At 45.8% G+C, this 26,542-nt stretch overlaps 1 protein-coding gene across 2 annotated transcripts in view; it reads left to right on the plus strand.

The window, feature by feature from the left end:
- Positions 1-6,829, plus strand: part of PSMG1 (proteasome assembly chaperone 1) — a 107,660-nt gene extending 100,831 nt beyond the window's left edge. For both annotated transcript variants that reach the window (XR_012514840.1, XR_012514839.1), the window contains one exon: positions 73-6,829. The gene's annotated coding sequence lies outside the window, so the exon portion shown is untranslated. The remainder of the gene's footprint in view (positions 1-72) is intronic.
- The last annotated feature ends 19,713 nt before the right edge of the window (positions 6,830-26,542 follow it).

The following is a 26,542-nucleotide window of genomic DNA, read 5'->3' on the forward strand; positions in this document are numbered from 1 at the left end:
TTAATGCTCACTGCCAGTACTTACATTCACGGCTCTCCACTCTTTCTGAATACACCTGTCTACTATTTTCAGGCACCTGTCATGGGACAGACGTGAGAAGGCCGTGTTCACTCTGAGAAGGCTCCGCATCCCTCGGCATCTCTCACTGCTCCCGCTGTTCTTTTCCATCTCCAGGCATCACAACTGGTGGCTCTTGGTTGACCTCGACGGGCTCGGAGGGCGGGAGCTGGACACCACTGTGTGGTGCACTGGGGCACTCCATCTGGCAGCCCTGCTGCGTGTCCCCATGCACCAGCTTCTCTCCTAGCCTCCCCACCGCTGCTGGCACCACAAACATGGGGCTGGAGAGGCGAGAGGATGGAGCAAGGTGAAGTAGCGTTGGAGAGGCGGGCGTGCGGCCTCGGAGCTCAGTTCTGTGGACGAGAACACTGCCTCTTAGTCCAGCACCTGGTGAAAGCGAGGTCCAAGAGGTTTGCAAATGACACAAAACTCAGGCAGTAAGGGAGGGCTGGGATCAATGCAGAATGGGGCTGGCGAGCTGCACGTTGTCATGGTCCAGTGATTCTGGGGGGTGATGATGGGCCCTGCCCAGATTCTCCAGCTGTGATGCTTGGGAACTCGGGGGGAGAAAGGTGACCAGGTCTCATGGAGGCGATTACTGTGCGGAACACGTGGCCTCTCCAGATCCCCTGACAGCGTCTGTTCCTGTGAAGCTGGTAGCTCCTGGAGTGCCGAGTGCTTGTTTCTGCTTTCACTGGGTTAGCTGTCTCCAAGTGTCCCCGCTGGCCTTTGCCTTACTGCCTCGGCTGCTGCTGCCCCAAGTGTCTTTCGTCTCAGGTATGGGCTGGAAGGAGGAGAGGCTCACCCAGGATCCCTGCACGTGGCCTGAGGCCTTGCGGCCTCAGCTGCCCACACCATGTGTGACCTTCAGCCTGACTCACCCTGGTGCCTTCCTGTGGGTCTCCTGTTCCTCCTGCAACACAGGGCTGGGCCGACCTGCAGCTCTCACTGGCACTTGTGGGCTGGAGGCCTCAGGCCAGGCAGCTCCATGCATGCCTTGGAGTGGCTGTGGGTGGGACATATGGGATCAGGTATGGGGACCCATGTGAGGGGACCTCTCAGAGGTGGGCCTCAGCCTGCAGGCTTCCCCAGACTCTAGGAAGGGTGAGGAGGGGAGGGAGACTGGGGCTCGCTGCCTGGGAATTCATTACCTCTGTCCCATCTGACCAGCACTGCATTATAGGAAGTGGACCCACTGTCCCGGCCCCAAGGGACTCAGGATCATTAGAAAGGTGAGGCTGGCCAGTGCGTGGAGCTGAATACCCAGGGAGGCCAGCGGTGTGGAAACTGCCCAGGAGCACATGGAGGTGCAGGAAGTTCGTCTGCGGGCGGCTCATCCAGTCCCATCTGGCGGGAGTGGGTGATGCCTTCAGATGGTGGTAGCTCTGCCAGTGTAGACAGCAGTGTGTCCACGCAGAGCTGGGGAGCCCTGGCCATGTGAGGAGTGGGCAGAGGGCTTGTGCCTCAGGTAAATGAGACGCCAGGCCTGGGGAGTTTCAGAGGAGGTCACGCTGATGCCCAGCTACTCTCGTCCCTCCCTCGTCCCCTGCTCCTGTTCTGAGGAGGAAGCTGGGCCCATGAGCACCCTGCCGGTGGGCTAAGGCCTCGTTCTGAAGCCTCACTGACGAGCTCCTCTGTGGGGTTACTGACACTTGGTGGCCTGAACCGTACCATGGTCCCCAAATGGCTTGGAGAATGTATTGATTCTTCTATTACGTCTTCCTCCAGCTCTGTCATACCGCGAGCTGTGGATTTTAGCTGCTTCTGAGCGAGATGCCTTTCAGTCCAGCTCTTGGGGGGCGGGGGGTGGTGGTGGTTCCAATCAGGGACATTGATCACAAGCCTTCCAGTCTGGAAAACCAAACTGTTGGTGCAGAAATAGCAAAGGTTCTTAAACCCTGTCAGTGGGATATGGAGGGGGGCTGAAGATGGGCCAAGCAGTAGGTTGTCCTGCAAAGAACCCCAGAGAGACAGCAGGGGTGCTGCTGCTGATGGGCTGAGTCCCTGTGCCTGGTGCTCAGCCCTGCTGGGTCCTCCTGCTTCTATGAGCCCGTCTTCTGGGTTCCCTGCCATTGGTGGGTGTCCCTAGCCACACCCTGTGCCTTGGGGACAGCCCGTGCAGATGGGATGGTAGGTCCTGCGTGTGGGCCTGAGTGACCTGCTGTCTGTGTCGGTCATCGCGGGCTGACTCCAGGCTGCTCTGCAGTGCTGGAGGGGAAATGGATGAGAAGGCTTGGGGCCCCTGCACAGGAAGGTGAGGGCCCTACAGATGCCCTTTTGAGGCCGGGAAGGGTGTCCTTCAGCAAACCTGCAAGCTGTCACCTGCTCCCAGGGAACATCGGAATCTCAGGTTGCGGTTGCCACAGCGGGACAAACTGTGGACAGGTCACTGAGAAATTCTAGCTGCAGGTCAGCTGACAGGTGATTTATTCGGGGAGGGAACAGGTTGTGACTTAGCCCTTGGTTCCACACCGAGAGAGGCTACGCACGTGGGCCTCGCATAGGGCAGAGTGGCGCGATGCTCTAAGAAATTCAGAGGTAGGGTGAGGAATCGATTGTGTGTGTGTGTGTGTGCACGTGTGCACATGTGTGTGTGTATGCGTCTGTGTGTGTGCGTAAAATACCCTTTAACTGCCTTTCCTCTGGGTTGAATTCTGTTGGTTGAGATATAATTTGTTTGGGTCTCAAATTCTGATATTTCCAACGATGGACTGAACATAACTTGGAGTGTTCACAATGAAGTTCCCATGTGTGTGCAGTGAGGTGGGAGGAGCGTGGAACTGGACTGGGTGCCCCACACACCTGCAGTTTGGTTTCGGCTTGGCCACCACGGATCCCTGTGACCTTCGGCAGACTTGTGCTCTGTAAGCCTCAGCTTCTTCATCCATTAAATGGGGCAGCAACCCTTGTCTACCTCCCAGCACTGTTGGGAGTGGAGGAGAGACCCCTGGGAGTCAGGACAGAGAGAGATGGCAGGGGCTGTGTCGCTCCCCATCTTAGTATCTTTCTAAGTGTCTAACTCGGAGCTTTGCACATTGCATATGCTCGATAAGCATTTGCTGCATTACATTTTTATTAATCTAGTTTTAGAAAGATTCCCTGACTAGCGACAGGTTAAAAAAGGAGAAAGCAGACCCTGGACTAAAATCCATGCTGTGGGTTGGGCCGGCCTCTTCCCTACCCACAAAGGTGGGTCTTGCTTCACAGAATTTTGGCAAAGGGGCCTGGTTTTAACAAACAAAAAAGCAGCTTGAAGTCTTCCGTTGGGACCGAGAGGCCGGCTGCATTCTCACCTTAGCTGGGTGTTTCCCGAAGAGTCCAAAACGGAGATCATTTGATCCATAAGGAAAGTCACAAGGAACCCTCTTCGGCCTCTGTCCCCAACACGGAGTTCACAGACTGAATTCTCGGTATCCATGAGGAGGGTTGATATTTCCAGGGTTTCGTGTTGCTGATAATCTGAGCCTCGTGAACCACGCAGCATTTATTTCGTGGTGTTTTTCCACGAGCAACAGTGGTCACTTACATAATCTATAAAACTTTATAACTTACATAACTTTAATAACTTGCTAAAAATAACAGCAATTACGATGCTTGAATCTGGGACATTCCTCAGTGCCTGAGAGGAGCTTGCAAGAATTGAGAGAAGATAAGCATGATCATAGGTGGTAGCTGCGTCCTGGCGTTTCTGTCTGCGTGGCTTCTGTGTCATTGATCTATGTGTATATATTTGTGTGTGTGTGAGAGAGACAAATTTGAGATCCATATACTGAAACTGAGTTACCCAGCATAGGCTAACCTCTGTTAACACACAACCCCAGGTTTTCAGAGGCTTAGTACAACGGAGTTTCTTTCTTACTCATGTAAAGTCCAGGTGATGGGGGAAGCTTGTGGGGGAGAAAGTCTACTCCACAGCATCATTCAGGGACCCAGGCACCTGTCTTACAGTGGTTCCGTTCTCCAGGGCCTTCCCATCCCCTCCATTTAGCTGGTGGATGTCAGAGGAGAGTGTGTGCGTGAAAGCCCACACAGAAGCTTTTTGTGAGCCAGACCAGGAAGCGGCATAAGTTCCTTATGTGCCTATTCCACTGGCCACAAGGGTCACACCCCACCCGCCTGCAAAAGACACTGAGAAATTTGGTCTGGCCATGCGTCTAGGAAGCAGAGGAGCAGGTGACAAGAACAGATGTGAACACAAGGCATTCTCTGTCTTCCTGGGCAAACTGCGAATGGGTATAGCAAACTATCCCAGAAATGGCAAATAAACTTTCCGTGGAATCAGAGGATAGTATGTTAGCAGCTACTATGTTTCCTCGGGATTCCAAATTTAACTTGTTTGTATAAAGACCTTAAGAGATACACTTTTAAAAAGCATTGTGAAGAATTGTGAGCTGTCTGAGATTTTACCTTATTTGCACCTAACAAGTTGGCCGGCCGTAGTTTCATGGATTCTGGCAGAAGACTCCCAGCTCAGAGACTTCATTGTCTTGGTCACTGTTGTCTACACAGTGCCTGGAACACACTGCCGGGCACACAGAACTCTCAATCAGTATTTATGAATGAGTGAATAGGTAAATGCTAGCTATTATTATTATTGTTGTTGTTATTATTTTGAGATGGAGTTGAGATGGAGTCTTGCTCTGTCTCCAGGCTGGAGTACAGTAGTGCAATCTTGACTTAGTGCAACCTCCACCTCCCGGGTTCAAGTGATTCTCCAGCCTCAGCCTCCCAAGTAGCTGGGACTACAAGTGTGTGGCACCATGCCCAGCTCTTTTTGTATTTTTAGTACAGACAGGGTTTCACCATGTTGGCTAGGATGGTCTTGATCTCACGACCTCATGATCCACCTGCCTTGACCTCCCAAGGTGCTCGGATTACAGGTGTGAGCCACCGTGCCCAGTCTATTTAATTTATTTTTGAGATGGAGTTTCGCACTTGTCACTCAGGCTGGAGTGCAATGGCGCACTCGGCTCACTGCAACCTCTGCCTCCTGGGTTCAAGAGATTCTTCTGCCTCAGCCTCCTGGGGAGCTGGGATTACCTGGCAGGCTGTGCCTGCCATCGCACCTGGCTAATTTTTTGTATATTTGGTAGAGATGGGGTTTCACCATGTTGGTCAGGCTTGTCTCAAACTCTTGACCTCAGGTAATTCACCCACTTTGGCTTCCCAAAGTGTTGGGATTATATGCATGAGCCACCGCTCTCAGCCAGTGCTAGCTGTTATTGTCATCTACTCTCATCAAATCCCTTTCTCTCCCTTTATCCTGTCTCACATCCTTACTCTCAGTTGTCCAAATCAGAAATTAAGGGCTACCGTCAACTCTCTGTACCATGTGGAAGCCATCACACGCATGAAAACACCACCCAAAAATGATTCCAGCATGTGCCAACTCATGTTGACATGATTCTGCTGTTGCAGGCTTTGAAGGAGGATGACGGAGCCATGGAATGCAGGCAGCCTTGTGTAGAAAACCAGACCAGGCAAAGAAACAGGTTTTCCCCTGGAACTTCCAGAAGAAACCTCAGTTTTAGCCCAGTGTCTCCCACTGCAGATATCTGGCCTCCAGAACTGTAAGATAATACATTCGTGTTGTTGTAAGCCACTGTGTTTGTGGGAACATGTTATGGTAGCAACAGGAAAGCAATATACCTGGCAAAAAGAGAGGGGGCTCACCAGGAGCCCTCCCTCCCGGTGACAACTGGCTAGTGCTGCTGGCCACGCTCCTGAAACATTTTGTTTGCAGGATGAGCACAGAGGGGAGAGGAGTGTCAGCGGGTGGGAATGGGCAGGGCTTGCAGAGTCTCCAAGGAGATTCTGCAGGTGAGGCTGGAAAAGGGGCCAGGAGGGAATGTGTGGGCATTTCCTTCATCTTATCGAGTCTTCAACATGTTCCTAAGGGCATGGGGCAGCGGGGAAAGGAGCGGTTAAAGTTAGCACACAGGTGCACTGTGGCTCAGTAAGAACAAATCCCCCCCTGTGTTGTGAGAAGTTTTCTTTCCTTCGCAGGAATCCTGTGACTTTCCAAATTGCCTCACATCAGTGTGGTTAAGATCTAGGAAGCTTACGTGAGCTCAGTTTTCCTGACTATATTCTGGTTGCCGTGAGAGTGGCGTTTTCTGTTTCCACTTTCTTTTTAATATTCTTGTTGTCTGCTGCTTGCTCCTCTCTCCTGGTTTTCTAATGGAACTTGGAACTTAATGAGCAGGAAAAAAATTGCAGATGAGACTTCAAAGGCGGATGCTCTGAATTTCTAAAAGGAGAATATTGAAAAGGAAAAACGTTCCAGGCAATAGACATGAGTGGTCAGGGGTGACACGGGAAGTAAAGAGAAGAAAGTGAAGGGGTCCCAGAGAAAAGCACAGCACCTGCTGGTGATCGTGTCTCCCAAAGAGGGGCATGTGGATGGAAGTACAAGGGAAGAGCAGCGAAGATCTAGGAAGGGAGGCATGCTTCACACACATGATTGTCTGACTTTTCTCTTCTGATCTTTTCTCTTCCATCAGATGCCTTTCCTCAAAGCTGCATCACGTCAGAGGGAACAAACAGCTTTCGGGATTAATGCACTTTCTTTCACAATATTTTGAATAGTAGTGTTGTTAATTGAGACTGCAGAGTCTTGGAGCACAGATTCCATTTTCTTCCACCTGTGGCCCCTTGCTGCTCTTTTGTTCTGTGTGCATTTGTATGCAGTACACTTCTCACCTGATTCCAAATACGCAGATGATCGCGATGATCGAAAAAAAAAAACAGCATTGAATAATTTATGCAGGTATCTATTTGTGAGAAATGTAGAATGCTTTGTCTCACTCAATGTTATGGAATTTGTATGTCCTTTGCTGAGTGACTGTGAATCATTCAGAAATCATTCTCTCTACAACTGCTCAGATGTTAGAAAATGTCTCTTGTTATTGGCGGGTAGCTGTGCCTTTGAGCTGACAAATAGTCTCGGTACAAAGATGTTGCTAAATGCTTGCATGTAGACAGGGTCTCTGGGGCCTTTCCTTACTGGTTAGAGCTTTTATTTGCAGCTGTTTCTCAGTCACTTTTCAGTTGTGTTAACTATGCTTTGTTAATTTGTTAAAGTTTCGTGTTTGCTGTCATGTCTAATCATAACATTGTAATAAAAGCCAATAATTTGTAGGTGATGGCAGATGGTGAGGACCCACATGAATGCCAAAAGAAAGAAATGAATTTATAGGTCGCATCACAATATTTTTGTCTTCAAAGTTCTTTCCTTTTTCTCCTGCAAAATCCCTGTGTGTGTGTTGGGAATGTGTGTGGAGGACATGAGCCTTTGAGGTAATTCTTCTCCAGAAAGTCCTTATGATGCCAGCTCTCCATGACAACAGTGGAAAACACACTGAGATGTTTTCCAAAACAACCCAAACAATAATAATAATAATGAAATTACTGGAAGCAAGGGAAGAGAGCGGTCAAAGCAATTAAGGCATTTCTGAGCAGCAGATCCGTGATTTCAGTCGTGTTAGAAATTGTCATTGTCTTGAATCCCTTTGATGGGAAATCTGTGTCCTTTGTAACTCCTTTGGAGTTAGTGTCTTGGAAAAAACAAGTGTCATTTCTGGTTTCTCTTGGGAAGGAGGAAGATGGAATATATTTTCCTATTCCTGAACATTGTGTGATTTTGCCAGATTCCCTTGTGTGACCCTTGGGAGCAGATGGCATCGATGCGATAAATGGCCACATGGTTCTGTAAATAGTTTGGAATCCTGGGGAAATTTTCCTGAATTGGCTGGAAGATGAGGACTGTGCCATTTCCCAGGGAAGTAGATATTTGATAATGAATGGGATTTCCACCATGGTAGACAGCTATTTCATGCCATTTGCCCACCTAGAGAGGGCAGATCAAGCTGTGCATGTCTAAGCTGGGAATGTTGACTAACCTCAGCCCTTGGGGTGGCTGAGACCTGCCCACAGCTGGTGTGGCTCCGTCCCACAACTGGGACATCAGGTCAGCTTTCAGCTACAGTTATGCTGGGGTGGCCTCCAAATGAAGGTCTCCCCTGGGGCTCTCATTCTGACATGCATACAAGAGTAATTCAGTAATCTGGAAAGCAGAGCCCCTCTAGTGGGGAAAATGACATTGGAATGGGTCTTTCTGTGGATTCTGGCTGCTGTCACTGCACAATTGTGGGTTCTTTGGGGAAGATGACCCCACTCATGGGGCCCCAGTTACAAAGACATAGCCAATCCCAGGTCTTGCTATCTCTGTCCCAGAGACCTGGGTATCTGAAGATGAGAGAGGACAAAGGAGTTTGTCCTTTTCTTCCTTGACTCTCCATGGACTGATTTTTCCTTGAGGAGTGAAATCGTGGTCTCCCCTTCTCCATAACCTCTAGCACCACAAAACGGTCACATGTTCCAGTTCATCATTGGATTTCTGAGAATCTCAAAGTCTTGAGAGAGATCCTCTAATTCACTGGAATCTTCCCTGGAGTTTTCTTGAGGCCCACAAGTCACTAAGAACTGAGCCAGCAGTTAAGCTATATTTGCATAGATTTGTAGAAACATTGGAAGCTCCTTGATCCAGGACTCTGCCTCCAGGGCCCTTTCCATGAAGCATTTACTCCTTCTTGGGCAAAGCCAGGGTTAGTGAAATGTTCATAAGCAGTCCTGGAAACGCCAGAGCTATTGTAACCCCCTCAGTGCAAGGAATTCCAGACCCAAAGAACATGCTGCCATTCCTGCTGTTCCTCAGGGGACAGCATCCCCAGCTTAAACATGTGCACGCTGGTCTTCCCTCTCTAGATGAAATAGCTATGTACCATGAAATAGCTGTCTACCATGGTGGAAATCCCATTCATTGTCAAATATCTACTTCCCTTGGAAGTAGCACAGCCCTCATGTTAGAGCTATCACCTTCTTACTGATGAGTTCATAGCAGAGATTGGTAAACTTTCTCTATAAAGAGCCAGTCAGTGAGTATTTTAGGCTTTGCTGGCCATCTGGGCAAGTACTCACTTCTGCCATTCTAGCCTGAGAATAGCTATGGAGTGAATGGGTATGGCTGTGTGCCAATAAAACTTTATTTACAAAAACAGGCAGTGGGCCAGATTTGGGTGGTGGGCTCTAGTTTGCTGACTTGCTGGCTATAGTAGCTCTCATTCCACAAAAAAGGAAAGGGCATGAATTAGTTTTCTTACAATCTCAGCTTATTGACTATACAGGCATAGTTGTATCACACTGTGGTAAGAACGGAATAGACAGAGGAATGTTGAACAGATGGAGAGATGTCGCTAGTGGAGCACAAAGGAGGGCCGCTTTCACCTGCCCAAGTGGGGACTAAGGTCAGGTGAAGAGACTTGGAGGTGGAGAGGGTGTGGGGCTTCTCAGGTGTAGTGGTGATTAAGGTGGGTTTTGAGGATAATATAAGAGAGTTCTATATAAAAACCAGAAGGATGTTCAGGGGAAATTCACACAGCATCTGCAAAGGTGCTGGGACATGGTAGAACAGGGGTGTGGGGGACCCCACATGTACTCTGGATTGTAACTGCCTTGGTCAAGGGGGCTAACCTTAGCAGCAGAGGGGGCTGGGAAGGCCAGCCAAGACCAAGTCCGAGTGGTCTCACGTCTCAGGCAAAGGAATTTGAGTTGAGAAGTGTTAAGTAGATGACAGACATCAGAACTGGGAGGGTGGTGAGAAGAGGTGACCCAAAGCAGGTAGGATCTGGGGTGCGGGAGCCGATGCTTCGCCCTGGCCCAAGGACCTTTGGGTGAGCTCTGAGTTCTCTGCAAGTTTGGTCCAGGGCTCGGACTCATAATTCCTTCAAGTCCTCCCACTTCAGCCTTTCATGTCTGTGTGACCTTGGGTCACTTAGCGGGTTCTGTACCCTGTGTGTGTCTCAGCTGCTTCATCTAAAAAACGCTAGTGCCCATGCACCTTGTCCAACAGCAGAGAAGCATTTCATGGTTGGTTCTGTGGGTCACGTGGGCCAGGCTGCAATATCCAGTTCAACCAAACCCTGGCATAGCTGTGGAGGCGTCTTGTCGATGCGGTTAATAGCTGCAGTCAGCTGACTTGAAGTAAAGAAGGTTATATAATTTGAGTGGGCTTCATCCAATCAGTGGAAAGGCCTTAAGGGGCAAGCTGAGGTTTTCTTCTGGAAGAAGAAATTCCATCTGCTGACAGCTGTGTCACCTCCTGCTTGAGAGTGTCCAGCCTGCTGGCCTGCCCTGCAGCGTTTAGACTTGCCTGGCCTGGGCCAGCCCACAATCGTGTAAGCCAGGTCCTTGAAATCAGTCTCTCTCCTCTGCCTCTACATACACTTTATGCACACGCGCACACACACACACACGCACGCACATTTATAAATATACATTATATATTTAAATACATAATAGTAATATTTATTCATGTACGTGTGTATGTATGTCCTTATATATGTGCATATTTATATGTATAATGTCCTTATATATGTGCATATATTATATGTATAATATATGACCAGAATGCATATGTGCACATATTTTATATATTCATAAAATATACATTATACATATTTATATACAGAATAGTAATATATGTATTTGTATGTTTGCATGTGTGTTTATGTGTGTTTATGTATATATGTGTATGTGTGTGTGATGTTTATATACATGATCAGAATGTGTGTGTATATATACACACATTTAATATATAGTTATAAAATATACATTATATACTTATATACATAATAATATATCTATGTGTGTGTATGTGTGTATATTATGATATGTATATGTATATTAGTATGATGTATATTGTATGATGTATGATACAATAATATGATATGATGTATGATACAATGTATGATACTAACAATGTATATTAGCATGATGTATATTGTATGATGTATATTAGTATATACATCATCAAAATGTGTGTATACACATACACATACACATAATATGAAACTGATCTGTTTTTCTGGTAGAACCTGACTGATACACATTAAGAAGGCTAAACCTGAGGTTTAATTGTGAGGATATATTTCACTAATGAAGTGAAAATTTAATAGTATGTCTCCCACTGTGAAGGTAGGAAAAAATACTCATTCTTTAATGGAGGAGGTTGATCTATTCTTGCTTCTCCACCTTCATTCCAGAGGGTCATTAGGAGACACTGGCCTGGCATGGTGGCTCATGCCTGTAACTCCAGCACTTTGGGGGACTGAGGTGGGCAGATCACAAGGTCAAGAGATCGAGACCATCCTGGCTGACATGGTGAAACCCCGTCTCTACTAAAAATATAAATATTAACTGGGTGTGGTGGTGCGTGCCTGTAGTCCCAGGTACTTGGGAAGCTGAGGCAGGAGAATCGCTTGAACCCAGGAGGCTGAGGTTGCAGCAAGTCGAGATTGCGCCACTGCACTCCAGCCTGAGTGACAGAACGAGACTCCGTCTCAAAAGAAAAAAAAAAAAAAAAAGAGAGAGACACCAGCGCTTCTGTTGACACAAATTCTTTGGAATGTGTAGCTGTTGCCCCGCAAGTTTTGAACGGCCATGGGCTGCATGTTCAGCCATGATTCCCAGTGATGAATCCAAGACTCAAGGCATTGTGGGCACTTGCCTGACTCTAGCTCTGCAGGCAGGATTAGTCCTTATCCTCCATAGCCTAGCGGGGCTCTGGGGAGGATTCGGCAATGTGTTTAGGCATTATTCACCTTTGCTAATGGATAAGTCATCTCGTGTAGATGACAGAGCTGGTCTGGGGCAGTAACTTCATGTGCTCAGAAGAAAGTTATGAGCCATGTCGAGTTCAAGCCTTAAAGTAAATTGCCCGGTTGGCTTCCAGACTCAGTGCCAGGCAGGGGACAGCAAAAGCAATGGGGTAGCTGGGCATGGTGGCGCGTGTCTGTAATCCCAGCTACTCAGGAGGCTGAGGCAGGAGAATTGCCTGAACCCAGGAGGTGGAGGTTGCGGTGAGCCGAGATCGCGCCATTGCACTCCAGCCTGGGTAACAAGAGCGAAACTCTGTCTCAAAAAAAAAAAAAAAAAAAAAAGCAATGGGGGCTGGGTCTTTTCACAGACATTCTGCTGAGCAGCCTCAACACCAACTTGTAGGAACACAGCCCAACAAGTGTTTCTCTAAGTTCTCATAGGCGGAATCCGCTGTGCAATTTGGCCGATGGCTTAGGGGACCAGAGGAGGATTCTGTGAACCAAGCTGGCAGAGGACAGGAGGAGCAGTCACTGGCTCTGTTCAGAGGCCCTGAACAGAGGGAAAGCCTTCTGGTGCCTGTCACTGTGGCCAAGGACACATCTTAAAAGGGAATGGAGGCCAGGTGTGGTGGCTCATGCCTGTAATCCCAGCACTTTGGCAGGCCGAGGCGGGCGGATCCTGTGGTCAGGAGATTGAGACCATCCTGATCAACATGGTGAAACCTCGTCTCTACTAAAATACAAAAAATTAGCCAGGTGTGGTGGTGGGCTCCTCTAATTCCAGCTACTCTAGAGGCTGAGGCAGGGGAATCTCTTGAATCCGGGTGGTGGAGGTTGCAGTGAGCCGAGATTGCACCACTGCACTCCAGCTGGGTGATAGAGCAAGACTCCGTCTCAATTGGGAAAAAAAAGGAAAGAAAGAAAGAAAGAAAGAGAGAAAGAAAGAAAGAAAGAAAGAAAGGGACTGGAGGAGGTACAGGAGACCTGGGCCAGGGGCCTTGGTTCCGGGAAGAAGAAACATTGACAAATTTTAGTTGCTGTTGCAGGATTTAGGCTCCAAACCTAAAGTGGAGTGGAAGATTAGTCCAGACGGTTGAGCCCTAGCCAAGAGCTGGTTCCAGTGAAGGCCACATCAATATCATGAAGTTAGTAACTGCACCATTGTCATTGGCATTACATGCCACCAGAGGCTGGGCCCAGTGATGTCTCCTCTCCAGGCCCCACATAGTGTTTAAGGGCAGAAGAAGGGCGTGGATTCATGCTGAGAGGAAAGAAGAGAATGAACATTTTCCTGGAAAAGATCAACCCTAACCTACTGAGGATCACAGAGGCCCTACACTTTTTGTTCCAGTTGCTAAACCTCTGCCTAGGTTTGCCAGATTTAGCAGATAAAAATACAGGATGCCTGAAAAAAATGGTGCTGGCACAGCCAGATACTCACATGCAAAAGCATGAAGAAGTTGGACCTCTTCCTTACACCGAATACCAAAATCGATCATAGACCTAAGTGTAAAAGCTAAAACTATAAAACTCTTAGAAGAAGGTGTAGGAGTAAATCTTTATAACCTTGGGTCATGAAAAGCCTTCTTAGCTGTGACACCAGAAGGACAAATAACAATAAGAGGTCGGGAGTGGAGGCTCATGCCTGTAATCCCAGCACTTTGGGAGGCTGAGGCGGGCAGATCACTTGAGATCAGGAGTTTGAGACCAGCCTGTTCAACATGGCAAAACCCCTGTCTCTACTAAAAATACAAAAATTAGCTGGGTATGATGGCGTGCCTGTACTCCCAGCTACTTGGGAGGCTGAGGCAGGAGAATCTCTTGAACCTGGGAGCCTGAGGTTGCTGGAGTGTGCCATTGCACTCTAGCCTGGGCAACAGGGCAAGACTCTGTCTCAAAACAACAACAACAACAACAACAACAACAACAACAACAAGAAGTAGATAAATTGGACTTCATCAAAGTGAAAGAGTTTTGTGTTTCAAAGGAGACCATCAAGAAAGTGAGAAGACAGCCCATAGAATGGGGGGAAAGACTTGCAAGTCATATGTCTGATAAGGTTTAGTATCCAGAATATATAAAGAATCCTTAAAAATCAACAACAGAAAGATAAACAACTCAGTTAAGAAACAAGCAAGGGATCTGAATAGATTTTTTTTTCCCCAAAAAAACATACACAGGCCAGATGTGGTAGCTCATGGCTGTAATCCCAGCAGTTTGGGAAGGCAAGGCAAGTGGATCACCTGAGGTCAGGAGCTCGAGATCAGCCTGGCCAACTTGGTGAAACCCCATCTCTACTAAAAATACAGAAAAATAAGCTAGGCATGGTGGTGTGTGACTGTAATCTCAGTTACTCAGGATGCTGAGGCAGGAGAATCGCTGGAGAATTGCTTGAATACAGGAGGTGGAGGTTGCAGTGAGCTGAGATTGTGCCACTGCACTCCAGCCTGGGTGACAGAGCAAGACTCTGTCTTAAATTTAAAAAAAGAGGAAGAATAAGAAGAAGAAGAAGAAGAAGAAGAAGGAGAAGAAGAAACACAAATGGCCAATAAGCACATGAAAAGATGTTCATTAACCATTAGGAAAATGTAAATCAAAATCGCAATGAGATACCACTTCCTACCACCAGGAAGTCTATCATGAAAAAAACAGAAATTAGTAAGTGTAGTGAGGATGTGAAGACATTGGACCCCTTGTACATTGCTAGTGAGAAAAAAATATATATATATATTTTTAAGTGTAACTGCTGTGGGAAACAGTTTGGAAATTTCTCAAAACGTTAAACACAGTTACCATATGACCTGGCAATTATATTCCTACATATATACCCTAAAGAAATGAAAGCATATGTCTACAAAAGCTTAAACACAAATGTTTACAACAGTTTTATTATAATAGCCAAAAAAGTGGAGACAACCCAAACGTGCATCACCTGATGATTGGATAAATAAAATATGTTATATCCATACAGTAGAATATTATTTGGCAATGAAAAGGAATGAAGTACTGATGCATATTACAACATGGATGAACCTTGAAAAAACATATGCTAAATCAAAGAAGCCACTCCTGAAGACCACATGTTGTGTGCTTTCATTTATGCAAAATGTCCAGAATAGGCCAATCTATAGATACAGAAAATAGATTAGTGGATGCCAGGGCCTGGGGCTGAGGGGCTGAGGCTGGCATAGGGAGTGGGGAGGGTCTGGTAATAGGTGTGGGTTCCTTTGGGGTGATGAAAATGTTCTAAAATTGATCGTGGTGATGGTTGCACAACCTTGTGAATATATTAAAAAGCATTGAATTGTATACTTGAAATGGGAGGGTTGGATAGTTTGTAAATTATATCTCAGTAAAACTAAAAATAAAAGATGCCTCATTAAATTAAATTTGGGATAACCAATGACTAATTTTTTTATGAGTATATTTCTTGCAATATTTGGGAGGTACTTATACTAAAAAATTAGTCATTGTTTATCTGGAATTCAACTTTAATGGGGTGTCCTGTATTTTATCGGCAACCTCACACATGTCTACTGTATGTGAGAATCATCCCCTCCAGGGCTCCTATCCTTTCATCCCTCTAGAGCATTTGGTATCAGAGGCTGAATCATATCTGTGGCTCCTGAGCTCAGAGGCTCTGTCGTGGCTCCTGTTCTCCTAAAGCCACACCTTGAGGAGTTTCCCTAGTAACCTCCAAACAACTTGTCAACCAGCCTGGAGGCCAGAGAGGGTTTTCCCAGAACAGTCAATGACAGGACTTATAGGCTACAGGGAAATAACTGGATTCTTTTCTGCATGTCCTCCCATGAGATGAGCTCTTCTTCCATGACAACTTGATCGAAATCAAGGCAGTTTCCTTCATTCCTCTGGAGACTTTCTCATCATTAGAAATTCTCCGGGCATTTCATTCTCCTTAAAGTCTCTCTCTTCTCAGTAATTAGTATGTACTCATGAAAACTTCTCACCTCATTCTCTTCTAGGGTCAGTTGCAGACAGAAAATCTGCCTTGGGAATGGGAGGTTGGTTCTTGATTTTTGTTTTACTTTGTATAGCTCTAGTATAGTCTAGCTGTGTCCCCACCCAAATCTCACCTTGAATTGTAGCTCCCATAATTCCTGCATGTTGTGGGAGGGACCTGATGGGAGGTAATTGAATCATGAGGGCAGATCTTTCCCATGCTGTTCTTGTGATAGTGAATATGTCTCACAAGCTATGATAGTTTTATGAATGGGAGTTCCCCTGCACAAGTCCTCTTGTTTGCCACCATATAAGACATGACTTTGCTTCTCCTTTGCCTTCTGCCATGATTTTGAGACCTTCCAAGTCATGTGGAACTGTGAGTGCATTAAACTTCTTTTTTTTATAAATTACACAGTCTTGGGTGTGTCTTTATTAGCAGCATGAGAACAGACTAATATAAGCTCCTTCCTCCTCTGCCCTCCCCCTACCTGTGTCCAGGGAGGAGAGGGGCCAGGAGAGGAAGGAATAACGAGGCAGGACACTTCCTCCTTTTTGGTAACAATATGGCACTGTTCTAGGAGGCTGTTTAAACAGATAGATGCTTTCTCATGTTCTGCACAGATTAATGAGACGTTCTGCATTCCACTTCACACTATAGTTGTTTATGCATATATTGGTCACCAATTAAACACTTCACTCTTCTTCCCTCCATCAGGATTCCACCCCTACCCCTGGATCTTCAAGTTGAATTCCTGCTCCAGGTACCAATGGTGCAGTCATCCTGGCTCATCCCAGGGGTGGGTGGGACTTGTCCAGTTAGGGGAGCATTGAGCTTGTTCTTGGAATGCATGATACCTAGAGAGTCATTCTTGAGGCCTCGTGGCCCAGGTTGCACTGCATGGAGGTCTTTGGCTGTTGGGTACCAGTCTACATTTTAAACACACACACACACACACACACACACACACACACACACACACACACTTTATAGTGAAATGTTATCCGATGTTTGCATTGCACTGAGCCTACTGATAACCTCTAGGGAAAAATGCTGTTTCCTGCTCATGGAGGTCCCTGAAATATTGCTTGGCAGTGGCTTATCTGGGACATTCAGAAGGTGGGTTGGTCCTGTGTCCTCTGATCTTCTCTCCTTGAAATGCATGCTTGTTCAGGAAGAGAAGACTCAGATGTCCTTCCCAGCTTCCAGGGCCTGAGACATTCTGCAAAGAATTGTTCTGGAGCATTTCCTGGAATAGTCACCTCCTCAGATGAGTACAGAGGGGTTGAGGAAGAGGCGCAAAGTCAGCACTGCAGCCACTGAGACTGAAGGGTGAATATCTAGGAATCAGCATGATCAGAGACACCACACAAAATGCAAGGGAGAGCCCTAAGGTGAGGGGTAGGCTCTATAAGGAACGGCGGGATGTGGGCAGGCACAGGTCCACTGCTGTGCACAGGCCACGTCATTTGCAGCAGCCGAGAGGTGGAAGCAACCCAAGTGTCCTTTGACAGACGAATGGAGAAGCAGGGTGTGGTCCGTCCACATGATGGAATATTATTCAGTCTTGAAAAGGAGGGAAATGCTGCCACATGCTACAACATGCATGAACCTTGAGGACATTATGATAAGTGAAATAAACCAATCACAGAAAACCAAATATATGATTACACTTATATGAGATTCCTGGAGCAGTCAAATCCACAGAGATAGAAAGTAGAATGGTGGGTTCCAGGGCCCGGGGAGTAGTTAATGGGTACAGAGTTTCAGTTTCGGGTGAGGAAAAAGTTCTATGGATGGATGGTGGTGATGGCCACACAACAGCCTGAATGTGTTTAATGCTACTGAATTGTGCACTTAAAATACTTAAGATGTAAATTTTAGGTTAAGTATAATTTACTACAATAAAAAAGATGAAATAAAAAGTAGAAAAAAACTTGAAAATGTTAAAAAAATAAAGACACTGTGAGGCACGACCTCCTTATCCTGCACATGGGGAAAGTTCTGGAAGCTGGTCTACACTGTGTCTGTCTGTTCCAAAGCCCACAGGTGTGACTATTCTTCTTTGTTGCCTTTTATTTTTCAAAACCTAGCTCAGATTTCTATTCTCTCCGAAAGCGTCGTTGGGTCTCTTGACTGGGAGCTGCTGTTTTTTGTACGTTCTGGTGGCCCCTTGTTTCTCCAGGGTGAAGTCTGTTGTGTTTCATTTACTCGTTTGCTGCCTGCCTCCCCCGTGAGACCCAGGGCTCCTCTGAGGCAGGCTGGGTCTTGTTCACCTCTGTGTGTGGCTCCACGCTCTGCACAGAACTGAGTGCACCAGTCATGTCGGTGCTGCTTCCTGTGTTCTTCTTGAACCGTATGTAAAAATCAGGCCCTGCCTAGCTGTGAATCCTGGAGCTTTTGCATGAAATCATGTGGCTGTGTGACATCCCATCCCTTGCAACTCAAATTTTCTCCTGTGATGAGAACCTGCAGGACTATGTTGAACTGAGAAAAATGATTTCTGCTTTGCAAGAGAACCGATACATTAGAAGATTATGTGTTTCGTAGCTGGGAGCAAGTATTTTTTTCCTCTTGTTCCTGTCTTTCATCGATTTGAAGCCTCAATGTTCTTTTGGGAATATTTTACGTCTACAGTATTCTGAATGTGGAGTAAATTTACTGGGCGTGGCTGCCACTGTGGGGGTCAGCGAAGCAAAATTGCTCGTTGTTCTTTGTCCTTCCAAGTGAGTCTGTCTTGATCACATCAGTATCCTACTGATCACTTTAAAATGAAGAATTTCTGTCCAAGACAGGGACTCTAAAGGAATCTTAGTGAAGAGGCAGGTGTCAGACTGGGAGAAAATATTTGTAATATCTAAAACTGATAGGAGATTGAAGGAGAGCTTCAATGGCACAAAGAATTCTTGGAAATCATCAAGCAAACAATTGGCTCTCTTCCTAACTTGGATTCCTGCATCTGAGTGTTTCCAATATCTCTTTCATAAGTAAGAAAAAGTTAAACAAAAAAAGTATCATTTCTTGGTCTTTTGGCTAAGATCAAGTGTAAAAAAGTTTAAGTGAATAAGCATTTAGGTCAGTGAAGACCTGAGTCTCAGTTTAGGATGTCATGACTGAAAATACCTAAAATATTAATGTCATTTTTGCTTGTTGATATATTGGTGCAGAGAGGTAGCACGAAGTGGTAAAAGACCATGTTATGGATTGAATGTTTGTGCCCCACAAATGCATTTGTTAAACTCCCAACCACCACTGTGGCCATATTTGGAACCTCTAAGGAGGTACTTAAATGAGATCTTAAGTGTGAGACCCTAATCTTACAGGATTAGTATCCTTAGAAGAAGAGATGCCATTGTGAATAAGGTTTACAGTAGCTAAGAGACAGAAATAACCCTAGTGTTTGTCAACGGATGAAGGGATAATAAAACATATATATATATATATATATATATATATATATATATATATATATATATAATGGAATATTACTCAGCCCTAAAAATAATGAGATCTTATGATTTGCTACAACATGGATAAACCTGATAAGCCAGATGCAGAGAGAAGAATATTGCATGATCTTACCTTATATGTGGAACTAAAAAAAATCAAATATACTGAGATAGAGAACAAAATAGTGGTTACCAGGGCCCAAGAGGGTAAGCAGGGAGGAAATAGAGGGGTCAGAGGATAAAAGCAGCAGACAGGCAGGATGAACCTGTCTAGAGATCTAGTGTAAACATGAGGATGACAGGTAATAAAATTGTACCAGTATATAGGATTCATGCTAATGAGTAAATTTTTGCTGCTCTTGCTAAAACAAATGAACAAAAAAGCCCCCCAAAATGACCAAAAAAGAGCAACTATGTGACATGATGGATATGTTAATTTGCTTCCTGTAGTAATCTTTTAAGCCTCTGTATGTATCTCATACAGAGATACATGTTGTTAAAAATACACAATGAAATTTATTAAAACAAAAAGAAGAGACACTAGAGCTTCCTCCCCCACCCCTTTTAAGCACCAAAAAAAGACCATGTGGGCACAGAGCAAGAAGGCAGCCATCTGCAAGCCAGGGAGGGAGCCCTCCTCAACCTTGCTGACACCTTGATCACGGGCTTCCAGCCTGCAGCGCTGTGAGAAAATACATTTCTGTTAAGTCTCCCCATCTGTGGCATTTTGTTACAGCAGCCCAAACAGACTAGTAGTAGCTTTGGATCAGACACAATTAGACTGCAATTCTGGTTCTTCCACTTACCGGGTGACCTTGAACATGTCATTTACTCTTTCTGAGAGTGATACGTCACACAGCACTCATACGCCCTATTGGTAGGTTTGCTGTTGGGCATAGATAGACACCATTCTATGAATTCCATTCTATGAATATAGAATATGACCATGATTGTCAGTCCTTGCCCAGTCCTTGAATTTCAAAACAATGAATATTAGGTCACTTGGAAGACAGGTGTCATTGGAACTGACGGGGCAGAGGGCACCCTTTTCCTAATTCAATAGCATTTCTCTTTTCATTGCAAGGTATTGGCACAGAATTCTGTTGTGAAGGAGCCAGTCTCCACCTCTATTAGTGAAGGTGCTCAGGGAGTCACTGATGGTCTACACTTCCCAGCCAGGCTCTCAGGACCTGGAAGCTTGAAAACAGAGTCCAACCTCTTTCTCTTGCACCCAGCCAGGAGAAATCCATTTTTGTTCCAAGGGAAAATGCTTATAGAAGAGCTTGGGCATTTGCTTCAATGTGGTGCGTGCTTTCGTGTAGTCACACACAACCAATAGCTAAGTAGACACTAAACACTTATTCTAAGGTGAGTCTTCATGGTGGCACCAAGAGCACTAAGAATTAGAACACGGACATGGGGTGAATTAAGGGAAGGGTATGTGGAAAGGTCTTTGCAAACTTGATTTTTTTGGATGAAAAGTCTCGAAGCTGCTTCTGCAAATGTCCAAACAATTGTCATTCAATATTCCAATAAACTCTGGGTTTAGAGTTGATGATCTTGAGCTTGAATTTTCACAGGCTTGGTAGAGTTGCTGCTTTCTAGGATTTCAAGCATGGAATCATATTTTGATGTCCTGATCATCAGCTCAACAGAAGGTGAACATGTGAAAAGATTCCAGAAATTCCATAGTAATTTTGATACTTGGAATCTGAAGGGGGCACAATGTGAAGCTGGAGGTATATGCTACCTTTTTTCACTACAGATTAAGTAGAATTGACATTTGACTCACTAAAAAGTTTGGACAACCCAGATGAACCTACTCTAAAATTACAGAGAAGCTTTATTCCTTTTCTTCTTGGAAGGACAGCTCTGTGGCCTTGATTTTGCCGGACCTCACTCAGAGTGGATTCTTTCCAATGAATGACTTAGTTGTGCCATTCGAGAATAGTCAATGGAAAGGTCTCCTGCCTTCCTTGCTCCGGTCCCTCACTTCCTCCGTCACGCATGGGACCTCCACCCAATGCAGGCACTGTGCTGTGTGCCAGGCAAATGAAGCAGGGAAGAGTGACCTGAGAAAACAGTCTCACTGACCCCCTAGGGCTTCACGGTAATGAGCTGGTAATCAGCATAACTTTATTTCTTGTAGAGGCAGTGGTTTCAAACTTTTTGTTTTTGAGACCTCTTTACATTTTCAAAAATTATTGAAGACACCAAAGAGTTTTTTTTTGGTGTGTGTGTATTACGGTAAGCTGAGCATTTTTTTAAAAACTGTATTAGAAAGTAGGATTGAAACATTTAAAAACATGTATTAATTCATTTAACATAACAAACTTATTACATGTTGATATACAGAACATTTCTATTTTAAAAACCCTAGATTTTTAAGGACAAATGGTCTAATAAGAAGAACAGTGTTATTTTACATTTTTCCAAGTCTCTTTAACAGCTGGCCTAATGGAAGACGGCAGGATTCTTACATCTGCCTCTGTACTCAGTCTATTGCACCACCATACATCGTAAAGCTTCTGGAAATCTCCACTGCGCACTGAAAGAGCAAGAGTGGAAAAGGCAGATGACATCTTAGTATTGTTATAAAAATAGTTTTGACCTTATGGAGGCCCTGAATGAGTCTGAGAGTGTCTGGGACACCCAGGGGTCCCTTGACTGACCACACTTTGAGAAGCAAGGGCCTTGGCCTTTCTGAAGGTCTGATGGAGTGCCTCAATTCTAGAAGCCACTCAGTGCTTGGTTCCAGAAGCAACATCTAGTGCTATGATGAGGCCTGGGGCTGAAGTCTGGCTGCGATCTTGGAGCATTAACCTGGAAATTGGGGATGGAGGGAAACTGTGGTGAGCTGCAGGCATTGGACTCTCCTGTGAGTGTTTTTTTTGTGTCTTTTGAGGGATTTTTGAGTGCTCTTTTTACTGACTATTGGAAGTATGATATGGGAGGTGCATGATCTTAAGCTGTCATTTCCTGAGCACTTCCTACTGGGCAGGCATGTTGCTCGTGCTTTCTCTGGCTAAAATTGGTCTACTCTTTGGAAGTTGCTGCCTCGTAATGTAAGAAAGGGTTTGGAGTAAAAATAATACAGTGTTAGTGGAAATTTAAAGGTGCTGGCGGGCCCTTTCATTGTTCTGGTAACAGTGATCTTACTTTAATCTGTGGGGCCCCTCCACTCTTCATATTGGGAGCAAGGGGTTTCATGTCCTTAGACTGAAGGCAAATTCTCAGAAACATTTCTGGCAGAACTCGGGTGGAGAGGGAAACATCTTTAGCTGCATCTAAAGTGTAAAATGGAGCACAGATGTGTGCTGCCTGGTGAAAATCTGCTTTCCACAACTGAGACGCAGCCAGTTGGGGAACAATTTCCAAGAAATAGTGTTAAATCAAAAAGGAAGACACAGAGCAAGTTTTATAGAGTGCCAGCCTCTGTGGTGTGGCTGACAGTACACATTTGCTGTATTTGCCTAGTTACGTTTGAAGATGATAAAACCATCTATGAGGAATGGAAGGGCGTAGGAGTTGGTGGGAATAACTGACTGTCAGAGAGGGAAGGGAAGGAACTGCTAATATGATCCCTTCTGATACTTCTTGGTACCATGTAAATGCGTTACCCATTCAAACATGAAATACGCTTAAAAACAATAAAAAAGCAAAATAAGATCCAGATGGCAAGCCACTCAAATCCTTTTAACTAAAGCCTCTTCATTTTTCTGGATAGGGAATAGCCCCACTGTGAACCAAGGCATCCTGCTTCTGGGGTTAATGACTTTTCAGTTTTAACAAATGCCACCCTAATGACCATAGAACCATGATAAATGCAGAAAGGACTCAAACCAAGTCCTCACTAGCTGGCTCAGCAAAGCAAACTTCTATTGATCCATTTAGCTTGGTTTTTAGCAGGGAGGTGTCGAGATCAAGAGTTCAGAAACTTGTTGGACAGAGGGTGGGATTTTAGAATCTTGGTGGTTGTCTTTGGACGGGTTTCATTTGCTGTGAACATGCTTCGAGAGAGTGACTGAGTGTGCAAATCCATCAGGTTGGAGACTGAGGCACCCCAAAAAGATCTCCTACCAAAAGGAGTGGCTGTTTAGCCTCTGCAGGGTGACATGGTTGGCTTACATCTCTGGGGAAGCTCTCAATCAACCGAGGGTGAAGAATGGACAGTAGTGGCTTTTTAAATGCAGGTGAGGAGCATATATGGCCTTTGTAGATATCACAAGCATAAGAGGAAAGAAAAGGGTTGGATACTGACAGAAAAGCAACCCTTTCCAAATGCTTTAAGAAACACACGTTTCTCATTCTATGACATAGAGCTTAGAGGAGGTGCCAGGAAGCCAAACAGCTCCCTGCAATGGGCGGGTTCCAGGGCAAGGGAGCTGCTGGGACAAAGCCCCTGAGCTGGGGCAACGAGGCCACCATGGTGGGGGCAGGAGGCGTGGGTGGGAGAGGGAAGAGGTAGGCAAGGCATCACACAGGGTCTCAGAGACCACGGTGAGGGTCCTGCAGTCAGCGCTGAGTATCGGATACAGGGGCCGTGCGGAAGGCTGAGTAGAAGACAGATGCCATTTGACTTTAGGGGACTGCAGGGAAGCTGGTTCAGGAATCCAGGAGGATGGTAAGTGGTTGGCTCCTTTGAAGGAAGGGCAAGCAGGACTTCCTGACCAATTGGAGTCGGGGAAGGAGGGAGTGAGAGCAAGAGGAGAATACGCAGGGACTCCAGGACTCTCGGCCGGAGCAGCCGAAAGGGTGGCGTCTCTGTCACTGGGGATGGGGAGGTCTTTGGGGGCAGCAAGTTGGGTACGATGAGCAGCAGTTTAGTCTTGGGCAAAGGGAGTGGGAGACGCTGAGGCTGAAGTGTGGAGTCAGCTGTTGGACATGTAAGTTGGGAATTCGGGAGAGAGGTCTGGGCTGGAGGCACACATTGGTGGGTGATGACTTTCTTCATGATTGGGCCTTCCTAGATGTTGTTTTTTTTTTTTTTGGGCTTACAGATGGGAAAGAGAGTGGGGAAAGGAGACAGAAAAAGAAAGAAAAAAGATAGTGAAGAAGGTAAGGAGTTAGACAATTTCATACTGGGGTCCCCACCGGGTGTTATTGGCGGAGGCAAAGTGGAGATGAGACAGACGCTAACTCGACCTTTGTGTGTGAAGATTTCTCGACCAGGAAATGGCTTTGAAGATCACACGTGATCACACTGCCCTGTGAGCGATCCATTTTGGAAATGAAGCTGATCAAACACCTGGAGCACACAACTGTGACCTCAAGTCATCCCGAGAATGTCGCATGGGACTGGAGAGGGACGTGCCTCCCAGGCTGGGCCGCACCAGACATTGTCCAGCTGTTTCCAACCGACAGGTCGGTGAAGGTGTTAAAACTGATGTAAAAACATTCACACGCCTCTATTCCTAACATGCGGACAAGGCATGAAGAGGCCCCGTTCCCAGGCGTCTCCCCGAGGCCCTCTCTGCGAACAGCACTGCTCCCTGAGCTCCACTTCTCTTTCAAAAACAAATGGAGCTGCCAAACCAAACAGCAGCCGCAAACCCCACTCTTTCTCCTTCTGAGTGGAAAATCATAAAGTCATCGTGGAGCAAATGGAAGTTCAGAAAAGTATCGAGGAGAAAATAACCACCTTCAGCTGTTCTGCCCCTGGTAAACTTTGGGCCAACTGCCTGCTCGATGTGTTTTCTAATATGCTTTCATGATCATATTAGATTTTGAAGAAAGTGATTGTAACTAAAATCATTTTCACGGAAACAGTTTCAATGGACCCTGTTCATCATATGAGATCATATCATCGTGGATAGAGCCAATTTGCTACTGTTGGATATTCAGACTGTTTCCATTTTTTGCACAATCAATTGTGCTGCGATGAACATCGTGAATAAATAAATCTTGGTGGATATCTCAGATGTGTGACTGTGGATAGTGATTCTCCAACATCCTGCCAAAGCCTACCCCTCAAGAGAAGCTTTGAGGTTTTCACATTTTTCTTAGAATTTTAGGAGAGTGTTGCTTTCTTCTTGAAAGTGATCTGATATGTTCAATGTTAAAATAACGTCTTCAATTACTAATTCGTTAAATGAGTCATTGATTTAGCCCTACCCTCAAAGGCTTTCAGTACAATGGATGTCCAGGGAGATGAGCTGAGGGGACCCTGAGGCCTCAGGGATGACTCGGGTGAGAAATGGGTCTTTGCAGAGCGTTGCAGAAATGGAATTGCTGGGTTGATGGTGGGAACTTTTTAGAGATTCTTGGCACATATGGCTCTTCTATATAACAAAATTAATTCCAGAAGTATAAAAGTTATTACTTAAGAGTAAAAGAAGTGATTAATATATACATGTGAAAGCGAGTCAACCTCACTAGCAATCAAAGAAGTGTTAATTAATAAAAAGTGCCCCTCTTTCCTAATGTAATTGGTAAGTTTGAAGACAATCATGAGGACCAGTGAGGGCACAGGGAAGCATCACTCTCCCTGTTGCTGCCTGAGCTAATGGATTCCTTCTTGTGTCCTGCCCGAGCCAGGGACTTCCTAGCCACACACCTCAGCTTCCATTCTACCCTGACCACGCACCCCCCATGCCCAGGTAGACAAACTTTTCCTTTATTTACACCCCACAACACTGTGTCTATGAATCTCTTGTAGTAGGTGGTACAAACAAACTTACTTGATAATATCAATACTCAAAATAAATATGGTTTTCTAAGAATTTATTTGTATTTTATTTTTGAGATGGAGTCTCACTCCAGCTCAGGCTGGAGGCAATGGCATGGTCTCGGCCCGCTGCAACCTCCACCTCCTGGTTCAAGCAATTCTCCTGCCTCAGCCTCCCAAGTAGCTGGGACTACAGGTGTGTGCCACCATGCCTGGCTAATTTTTTTGTGTTTTTAGTAGAGACAGGGTTTCACCATGTTGGCCAGGCTGGTCTCAAACTCCTGGTCTCAGGTGATCCACCTGCCTTGGCCTCCCACAGTGTTGGGATTACAGGTATGAGCCACTGCGCCTGGCCTGGTTTTCTAATAGTTTAGACATAAATGGTGCTATGTCATTGGATCTACTCAGCACTCCATCCCAGGCACTGTCCTGTGCACTGAGAAACTGCAGTGGATGAAACCAGACCTGGTCCTTGCTCTCACGGAGCTGACCTGGTGTGCAGGAGACGCACGCTAAACCATCACATATGTTAGTGAACAAATGTATGGGTTTGGGAGGGGTGGTGCCAAGAGAAGAGGAAGAAGTCCAGACAGGAGAGTTGGGCTAAAATGCCAGGGGTGGGAGGCATTTTAGCCCAGCATGTGAGAGAAGGTGGCTTCTGAGATGAGGCCTGATGGAGTGAGGGAGCCGTCGGAAGACCCGGGGAAGATGTTTCCAGCAAAGGGAATGGCTTGTGCCAAGGCCCTGA

This window comes from Saimiri boliviensis, chromosome 18, assembly GCF_048565385.1.
Source record: "Saimiri boliviensis isolate mSaiBol1 chromosome 18, mSaiBol1.pri, whole genome shotgun sequence".
Lineage (NCBI taxonomy): Eukaryota > Metazoa > Chordata > Mammalia > Primates > Cebidae > Saimiri > Saimiri boliviensis.